The sequence below is a fragment of the Chenopodium album genome, chromosome 6 (genome assembly GCF_948465745.1).
Source record: "Chenopodium album chromosome 6, dcCheAlbu1.1, whole genome shotgun sequence".
In the NCBI taxonomy this organism is placed as follows: Eukaryota; Viridiplantae; Streptophyta; class Magnoliopsida; order Caryophyllales; family Amaranthaceae; genus Chenopodium; species Chenopodium album.
Window position 1 is genome coordinate 946,008 of NC_137839.1, and position 10,077 is coordinate 956,084.

Here is a 10,077-nt window from a genome sequence, read left to right on the forward strand (position 1 = left end):
CAAATGCATGTTTAAATTTCTTACAGACTATCACTATTTTGATAATGACGTTTCTATGTCACAAACTGGCGGCTTAAGTGCAACGTCGTAGTACATCTTGATCTAATTCACGGAGATCATGTTGCACTGTTTCTACTACGGAGTATTCATTTTATCGCGCACTCTTGTGTGAATATAAAAGTTCGACTCACTTTTTACTTATGCGGTGTATTGTTCAACGTTGTAACAAGGTTAACTTATTTCTGGTGAATTTTAAACTTAATAGCGTAAATTATGGAATTATTACTTAAGCTCAGTTTGGGTCGATGTAAATTATTTTCTTTTAAATTGATTTTTTCATTTTTGTTTTTTTTTTTTCATTTTCTTTTGTTTGATTTGTGAAGGAGCCGGTGGAAAACAATTTTTCCAATTGTGAGAAATTGCATCCTTAGTGATGAAAAATATTTTCCTTTACAAAAGTACACAAATAATGGAAAACCACATTTTCCTCCCTCCTCCTTACCTCCTTTTTACTCCGTACTTCCTTCTCATCCATCCTTACATTTTCACTCCTACTACCTCCGTTACAGGTTATGTGCAACGATTTGACATAAAACAGAGAGGGAAAATGTCTAATCGTTGCACATAACCTGTAATGGAGGTAGTATTTTTTATTTTTCTAAAACTTTTCTTGTATGCAACCAAACAAAGGATTTTATTTTTTTTAATTTTTTTTTACGGGAAAAGAAAAACTAATTTGCAATTGTACATAACCTTGCCCCACTTGAGTATTCTACTAGGGTGTGGGTTGGAGTTGTCCAAGTGTGGTAGAAGATGTAGTTGCGTTGGATTTTTGTTTGAGTTTCAATAATAATTAGTCGTTCCGTCGGCTTTCCTCAAAAAATTGTACATAACCTTGTAAATATGTTTTCCATAAAAAATAATTTTCTATTGAAAAAGTTTTACATCAAACAAAATAGCACCTAACCTTCACGGTATATACACATCGTTTCCACTCGTTCTCTTACATTATCCATTTTGTATTTTAACTTCATCTCTCAAACTAATTTAACATTTTTTTTTATGCTTTCACCCACTTTTTCAAACTTTTTAAAAACAAAACTATTTAATGAGTGTGAACATTTTTGAAACGATTGGTGTACAATTCAATGTATGAGTGTATGACATAGCTTAACATCACTCAAGGGGTGGTAATTGGTAAAAAAAATTTACCTTACTCCAACTATGAACTACCCATTAGATTTCCTTCCCTTTGTCTCAATTTTCTAGTCCTTGTGTTCCGTAATTTCCTTTTCCCTAACCATTCTTTCTCTTGCACTTTATGTTTGTTTTTACCTTAACTCCAAACATTGTCCAATTTTTTCCCCTAATTTTTTTTTAATTACTTACATTACTCAATAAAAACAACCAAAACATGTCTTGCTGGCCTTGTATTCACTTGTTTCCAAAACTAATTGTTCTCATCCCCTTGTCCTTTCCTTGTTACTTGATTGTACTCTCTTTTCCTTTTCCACCATTTTTAAGATGAAGATCCCCTTGTCTTCATTAATCCTTTTTTATTTCTATTAATATTAACCTAATTGTTAAGAGGTAGACATTACATATGGGTTGCTTAGATTCTGTTCGGTTCTAGACAACTGTACAAGTATCCAAACTAGGTTTATGCTTATAGTTCTATATCAACCACGTTAATATTGGACCTTAGTTAAACTAAGACCCTATTCTTTTGGGTTGCTCTGTTCTGCCCATAAGCTCAAAAGAACAGGGTCTAAATCAACTACGTACCCATCCAACTCAAATTTGAACTCATAATCATCTCAACTTGAATATTAAACGTCGATTTAAAATCAAACATATATCACTCTATTACATTCCAAAACAAACCGAACAAATACTCACCGATCTCAATTCTTTCTTAACACACACGTTGTACTCCGAAATCGCCAACTCTAATACAATCAATAGAGTTGGCAAACATTATAACAAGATTCACATAAAGACACATCACCCATACACTCTACTTTAAAAAAAAAAAAACTCCACACATGACATCCCATGCAAACAAAACCAAACCCCTTCTTTATTTAATTAATTTCACCTCTATTATTAAATTTTCCCTCCTTTTCATTCCCATTTAAAACAAATAAATAAAAAAAAAAAAAAGGTGTATATAAATTAGAAAATAGAACATTCCCCAGACAATGAATGCCACTCTAACAACCTTCTCTTCTTCTGCTACTCCTATTTTCCATTAACGACTTTCCCCTTTTTATATATCAACAATCCCTTCACTTCACTTCACCTCACTTCACCCCCATAACTACCCACTTTCTCTCTCCTCACTTTCCTCCACTTTCTCTCTCCTCTCCTTCAATGGCGTTCACACCTCCATAACCACCATGAAAACCCCTCTTCTCACTTTCATACTATTAACCCTTTTATCTCTGGTGAATTCCCGTCAAATCTCACCCTCGCCGGAAAACCCACCTCTACCACCATCTCCGGCGACGTTCTCCTCGTTTAAACCCAGTATCGCCGTCATCGTAGGCGTACTAACCACGTTATTCTCCATCACCTTCCTCCTCCTCATGTACGCCAAACACTGCAAACAGAGAGTCGACTCGTCGTCGGAACCCGGGTATTATTACAACAACAATCGCGGTTTTCCGGCGACCGGAAGGAAGAATTCCGGTATTGACCCGGTAATAATCGAGAGTTTACCGGTTTTCCGGTTCGGTTCATTGCAAGGAGAAAAAGACGGGTTAGAATGCGCGGTTTGCTTAAACCGGTTTGAACCGGAAGAGATTCTTCGGTTATTACCCAAATGTAAGCATGCGTTTCACGTGGAGTGTGTTGACACGTGGCTCGACGCTCATTCCACGTGTCCTCTTTGCCGTTTTCGGGTCGACCCGGAAGATGTACTCTTAGTGGACCGGGTTAACCCGGTTGAGCATGAACCGGTTGAAGTCGGGTTACCCGAGTCAACTCGGCGGGTTTCGGGTCGTCACTCGTCAGCTGGAGAAAAAGGGCGAGTTAGTAATGGACCTAAAACGACGTCGTCAAGGAGGTCACTAGACGGGTCAATCACAGCCGTTGATCGGAGGAAAGACGGGATGTTATTAACCGTCGATAAAGACAGAAGAGTAGAACATAAAATAATAATAAATCCAAGTGGGGCCCATTACGAGAGATGGAGTGATGTACAGCCGTACGATCTGTTCTATCTACGGTCAGAGATGTTGATGAATGAGGGCCGTCGATCATCAACATCAAAGCGGGTGTATGGTAAGTATGATGGGGTGAGGATGCAGGGGATAATTAATAATGGCAGAAGTGTAATTAATGAGAGAAATGTGTCGGAAATCACGGGGTTAAGCAGGTTTTCGAGCAGAAATACAGGAAATGGTGGTGGTGGTAATGAGGAGAGAGAAAGAGAGAGACATAATGGGGCGATTGCCAGGTGGATGGCTTGGATTTCTCAATCTAGGCCAGCTGTACGGTCGGGAGCTTAACTTGTTCATAAATTTTAGGACCTTCGATAAATTTATTTATTTATTTATTTTTCTCAAAATTTGGAGGTAATAGATTTTTAGTTTGGGTCCCACGTATTAAATTATCTTATTAATTGGTTTAGGGTAAAAAAAATTTAGAGTATTTTTAAAAAAAACTTTTTTACCCTGTCTATTTGAGAGGAGAGGGTTAAATTTAGGTTATTATGGATTTTTTAAGAGGGAAATTTATTATGGAGAAGTTTTTTTTACTGTAATAGAAAGGAAATTTTGGATAGAAAATATTTTGATCAATTGTACTAATTTTTAAGAGGATAAATTTGACTGCTGGTTTAAAATAAAACTAAACGTAAAGTTTATGAGTTGATAACTCGTAAAGTTTTACTTTTTATACTTGTGACTTTTGTGAGAGCGTAGTGTTGTAAACTTGTAATGAACATGTTACAATGAGAAGTGTTAATAATCTTACTATTAATTATGATATGAATGTGAATATAACTTTTAGCAATCACTGTGATTGAAGTTTTTCTTTTTTCTTTGACAAGCACTCTTGTTGAAGTTATAATTAATGTGAGAAATCCAATTTTTATATGTGTTGTTAATATAGTATAAATTGGAGGGGAAAAAACTTCAATATCTTAAACAATTTAGATGATTATATTGTGTAAAAAAAAAAGACTATTGCATAATCACTTTTTGTTATATACGCCTATACGGCACCTAATAAAAATTGAAAGTGTGTTGTACTTGATTTTGCGTCAAAGGCTCATAACCTTGCATTGACATAGACATGACTCGTTTGCTTCTTGCATTATGGTACAACAATGTCATTCAAAGCCAAACATATTATTCTGAATATTAAAGAGTCATTAATTTATACTTCGAATTTGATTTTAGCCAAGTAAGCATTCCATGAAAAAATAAAGTCCCTAGTCATAGTCCTCGCAATTCCGGACGCTATAATAAAAAGACTTAGAGATCGTTTCGCATTGTTGTAGTTTTCTTTTTTTGGTTTTATGATTTTTAAAATCTTATGATAGATGTCATATAATGAATAAATATAGTCAAATTTATTAAAATTATGATAATTTTAAAAATTGACAACCGAAAAGTGAAAATATATTTTTTTATCCTATTTGATTTTTTTTTTTAAAGAAAGAAAACGATAGCAAACAAGACTTTAATTTTTTTGTTTTATTTTGAAAGTCAAATGATATAATTCTTACGGAGTAAAAAAAAAAAATCAAACTTATTAAGGGTCTGTTCTCATTGACTGAACTCAGCTGAACTGAACTGAATTGAACGGAATTGAACTGAGCTGAACTGAACTGAACTAAGCTGAACTGAACTGAACTGAACTGAAATGAATATTTTATAAGAGAAGGAAATTAGGAGCTGAACTGAACTGAACTGGACTGAACTGAACTGAATTGAGCTGAACTGAACTGAATTTCAACGTATGAGAACAAGTCCTAAAATCATGATAACCGACAACAACAATATCCAAACTAAAACATGCAAAAAAAAAAAAAAAAAAAAATCCAAACCCGATTCAACTTAACCTAATAATTTAAAATCCAAACCCGATCTGCACCCGACCCGAAATACTACAAAAGATTTCCCGTTGTTAATTAAACATTTAAACATAACAATTAACAATACTCCGTATTTCGATCAAGTGGAGAAAAGAAGGCAGAAAACAAACTCAAAAATGGCGGAATTATTGAGCTTAGGAATTCTCATTGATATTGTTGATGAAGATTGGATGAGAGATACTCTTCCTGATGAAGGTAACTACCCCTGCTTCTCTTTCGACTGTCTTTACTGATTTGTTTCTTCTTCTATCTTTCTAATCTTTGCTCAATTTTTCTGGGTTCAATTTTGTTTCAGATATTGATTTACCACCAATTGCTGTTGCTCGCACTGAAGAAGCTGATGAACCCAGTTAGTCTCTCTTCTCTCTTCATCTTTCTGTAATTTATCTAATTGATTAATGATGAATTTGATTTAATTACATCTTTGGTTATACTTTGTTTATACATTTGGGGTTCAAACTTTAAAGAACATCGTAACTCTGCAGAATTTTCTGGGTAATTTTGTGCACTTTTATTTTCAATTACTTCTAAATTGTAATTCTGCAGAAAATGAATTTAGGGTTTTATTGGGGTTTTTCTTTGATTAGGTATCCAGCATGATTTTCATGTAATTTTTGTGTCATTGGATTTATGCAATTATGCATTATGATGGTTAATTTCTGAACTTTTTAGTTTTGCCTTTTGTAAGAACAATTTGAATTTTTGGTTTATTGGAGATTACTGTTTGGATTGAGGATTAGGAATGTGTATTTGAGTTCTGAATTCTGATGATATGTTTCCTCGGTGGTTGTGTGCCCGTGTTTGATTTGAGAGCGCTTGGGGAGAATGAGGTACAAAGTGGATATAGTACTTTTTTAGCTGTTGGCATTTTCTAGGAGCGTTACATGATTTACATATTAATGCAGTTCATATATTATAATCACTACTTCACTAGTATCTCCTTAGGAAAGTTGATTAGGAAGCTCAACTAGTTACAATTAACTGGTTTGTTGATAGTCAAATGCTACTTTAGAATGGACAAGATATTCGACCACGAAACCGGGAGAAAGCAGTTATATGCCTTGACACTTACAAGTAGAATGCATGAAGGAAAGTACAAGGAAGATATAGTTACTTTGTTGAGAGTTGTGTTCAGGGATTATGGAAATCTATTAACAGAGTGTTCAAAAAGTTTGTTGACAAGGATTAATTTTGGAGTCTTTGGAGAATAATGGTTTCCCTCCACGTTCTGTAAGGCTGTGATATTGAAAGTTTGACAAGACATGATCAGATCGGCGGAGTTCTAAGGTTTCTACAAACATGACGAGTGAGTTTAGAAAACATGTTAAAGCTAATCATGCTCCTTAAATCAAGATTAATGACATTGATTAGTTTCTGAGTGTATAGATCTAATTTATAGAAAGAGTTTTGCACGTAGCCTTTCCCTAATAACCAGAGGTAAACCTAGTGCATGTGCTGTAAAATTATTGACAGCTGCCAAAGAAATCCTTGAATGACTGCTAAATCAGAGACAGATTTGTCTCCCATACACACTAAACCATCCTTCCACCTTTGGCGACAAGTTACAGAGGACAGAGGAGTGAGTTAAGACAGATATTACCACTATAAATAGACTACTTGAGTCATGTACTTTGATATAAAGAATATGGTCGTGCTATTTAAACAAAGCGAAGGCTGCTGATTTTCCTTTCACCTACTGGTAACTTGGATAAAACCTCAATTTGTATCCAGAATATGCAAACCTTGAAGTTATAATTAAACAACAATTTTCCGTTTTTCTGCAAGAAATGAACAGAATATTTGTGTGTCATTGTAATAGTAAGTAAAAAGGCTTAGGCTATGCAAGGAAACGTTACATATGGCAAATTTTACTTCTACTTGTCATTTGTCATCGAATTAATCATATTCACCCTGAAGCTGATATACTCATCTATTGATATGAAATTAGTGTCTCAGAAATAGGAAATCCCTCTCCCTCTAGTCACAGTGAACAACTGTTTAGTGCTTGGTCCGCATGTCATATCATGTGTGAATTGCAATGTGTATAAATGACCTTATTGATCTAGTGAGTACTTTAAATAATATCATGACCAATTGCTACGTTATGATGATTGGTATTATTTCTTAAATAACGTGCTTGTGGAAGTGTCTTCGAAGAATATAATCTTAATCTAACTTATCCTCTTCTGTATTTCTGTACTCTTATTAACAGCAAGTACATGATATATAGTACTCAGTAAAAAGATTTCACTTTGACCAAATTAGCCTGTAACATTTTTCCGTATTGATGTAAAGCAGTAGGGATTATAACTGCTCTCTGAACGGAATGGCAGTCAGAATGTTGATATCCATGTTATGGTGGCAGCAAAGGCTTCTGAGTGTTGTTATGGAGTTGGCCCAGTTGGGTCTTTCTCTCGTCTGCACTCTTCAAGCTTTGATTGCGAACGAGACCTAGGCTGAACTTTATGTGCTTCTTAACTTAAGAGTTTAGTCTTTAGTGGTCAAATCTCACCATCATCAGGTATTCAGGTTTGATGGACTTTGTTACATATTCCAATTTCCAAACATAAATACTTAACTTTTGAGGAATACATTGTCACTGGATGATTGGAGAAGAGTGTAGCGCCAACTTATCTTTATGAACTTAACTTTAAGTACGAGACCTAGGCTGAGCTTTATGTGCTTCTTAACTTAAGAGTTTAGTCTTTAGTGGTCAAATCTCACCATCAACGGGTTTGATGGACTGTGTTACATATTCCTAACAAACTAACATAAATACTTAACTTTTGAGGAATACATTGTCACTGGATGATTGGAGAAGAATGTAGCGCTAACTCCCAAACCTTTATGAAATTATGAACTTAACTTTAAGATACGGAGTATAACTAAGGGGAACATTCTGTTTTTATGTTTCATTCTTTTCTTTCAACAACTTCCAAAACTAGGAACAAACAGTTTGCTCATTCAGTTACATTAGATTTACTCTCTCAGTGTTTGATTTTGAGCATGCACCAATATTCCTCGAGAGCTTGACTTCAAGATATAAGTTTCAACAATGGCCAGGAATTTGATGATTAGTTTTGTTGATCCCTCTTACAATTGGATGCATTTTGGCACAATATTTGATATACCCACTAGATGTTTGTCCTTAAATATGGCTCCATCACATTTTCGTTTGTCTTGTTCATAAGCTTAATTTTTTGTTTGAATTCTTAGTTGTGAATTTTGTTGCATATTACTCTTCCATTTTTTATTTTTTGGGGAGGGAATGAGATTTTAGTTATCTTTCTTTTCTGCTCTAAATGTATACAGTACTATGTTCAACAATTCAAATTCCAGAATCGAGTTTCTGTTACAACTACTTGATCATGTTTTCTATAAGAAACTTGATTTCCTCACTCACATTGGAACTTGGAAATAATAACCTCTTTTTTTTTTTTTTAATGCATCACTGCAGATGAAGAAACTCCAGCAGCCGATGGAGATACGTGGCATGACCTTGCATTGGGTAGGTAGTGATTGCAAATTACAGGCACTTATGACATGAGCAGCGAAATCAGGGTACCGTTAATTAAGAAGTTCATGCAGCAGGCAGTAGACTGACTATGTTTAGTAGTGCTGTTGTTTATAATCGTGGGAAGAGTCGCAGGGCTCCTGTGTTTGTAAGTTGATCTACTACGCACTCTATTGTTGTTAAGAGTTTCTCTAAGGAAATGTCAATTATCTTGATTTCTTAAAGAGAGGTGGTTAGTCGTTTTCTTCATCTCATTTTTTGGCTTTATTAGTTGTTTTTGCTCTGTACTCTTTATTCTGTTAGTTGATTGCATTACTCAGCTCACTATTATCATGTGCTGTTGAATTGAACCACCATAAAGCTGTATAACTTCAATGATTTAGGTTATTCATGAGGTTGGACCTACAAATCAAAGAATGGGACTATTGTTCCCTACAAAATTTGGGATTTATTGAGTGTTTGGCTGTTTGTAGCTCAAAATGAATCAGCTTAAATAAATAATAATTTGAAATACTGTATTGTTTTCCTTTGTTTGGATCCTTGCTAGAAAGTTTGATAAAAAAGGAGTACTTATGAAGGAGATAATATGTGGGGACTTGGGGAGGGAAGGAGATAGATGAGAAGAGGGAAATGATTTTTTTTTTGGTCGGTAAGGAGAAGGGCCCTGCCGGGCTGGAACATCTTATAAGTCCTCCCGTCCGGGTTAATGGGCTAGACACGTTGGGAGTAGGGGGGGAAGGCCGGAAGGGTAAGGGAATTCTCACCCCCAAAGTGTCACTAGTGGGGTTTGATCCCACAACCTCTTAATTGTAAGATACAAACTTTGCCACTAGACCAAGCTTAGTTTGGTGAGGAAAATGATTTTGTTGTTTCACACGTCGAATAGAATAAATGACGGATTTATGTTTTTCTAACATGCTTACCTATGTATGTATCATGAGAATTGATTTTTCTACTTGAAAATTTGATGATGTCTTCTTTTATGAAAGCGTAGTTATTATTAATGCACTCTTTTTATAGAGAACAAGGAATGTTGAAATTAATTTGAGAAGCGTGGAAATCATAACTCGTACAAGTACTCCATATTTTTCTTGTGGTGTTCTTGTTAGGAGACTAGGAGTTAACACTTTATCAATCACAAATTGAGGACCCATTAAAAAAAAAAGAAGTGAAAACTGTACAACTTAATTGATTGCTTCTATAGTACAACATGGTAGTGCCAAAATGCAACAGACTCTTACAACCCTCACATTCTCCCTTCAGTATCTCAATGCTTAAGACTAGGAAATCATAACACACCAGCTTTAGATTGAATAAAAGGGTGATTGGACTTTTTGAGAATTTAACATTCGCCTTCTCCGGGACTTTATTTTGCGCACGCGCCTTTGCGCGCTAAGGCTTCAGTTTATCTTATAGAGAACATTAATAGGTTCAAACTTATATCATACACCAAGTTTTT

General features: G+C 35.0%; 1 pseudogene; it reads left to right on the plus strand.

Annotated features, from left to right (window-relative positions):
* The first annotated feature begins 2,399 nt into the window (after positions 1-2,399).
* LOC145636055 (RING-H2 finger protein ATL43 pseudogene) lies at positions 2,400-4,003 on the plus strand (annotated as a pseudogene).
* The last annotated feature ends 6,074 nt before the right edge of the window (positions 4,004-10,077 follow it).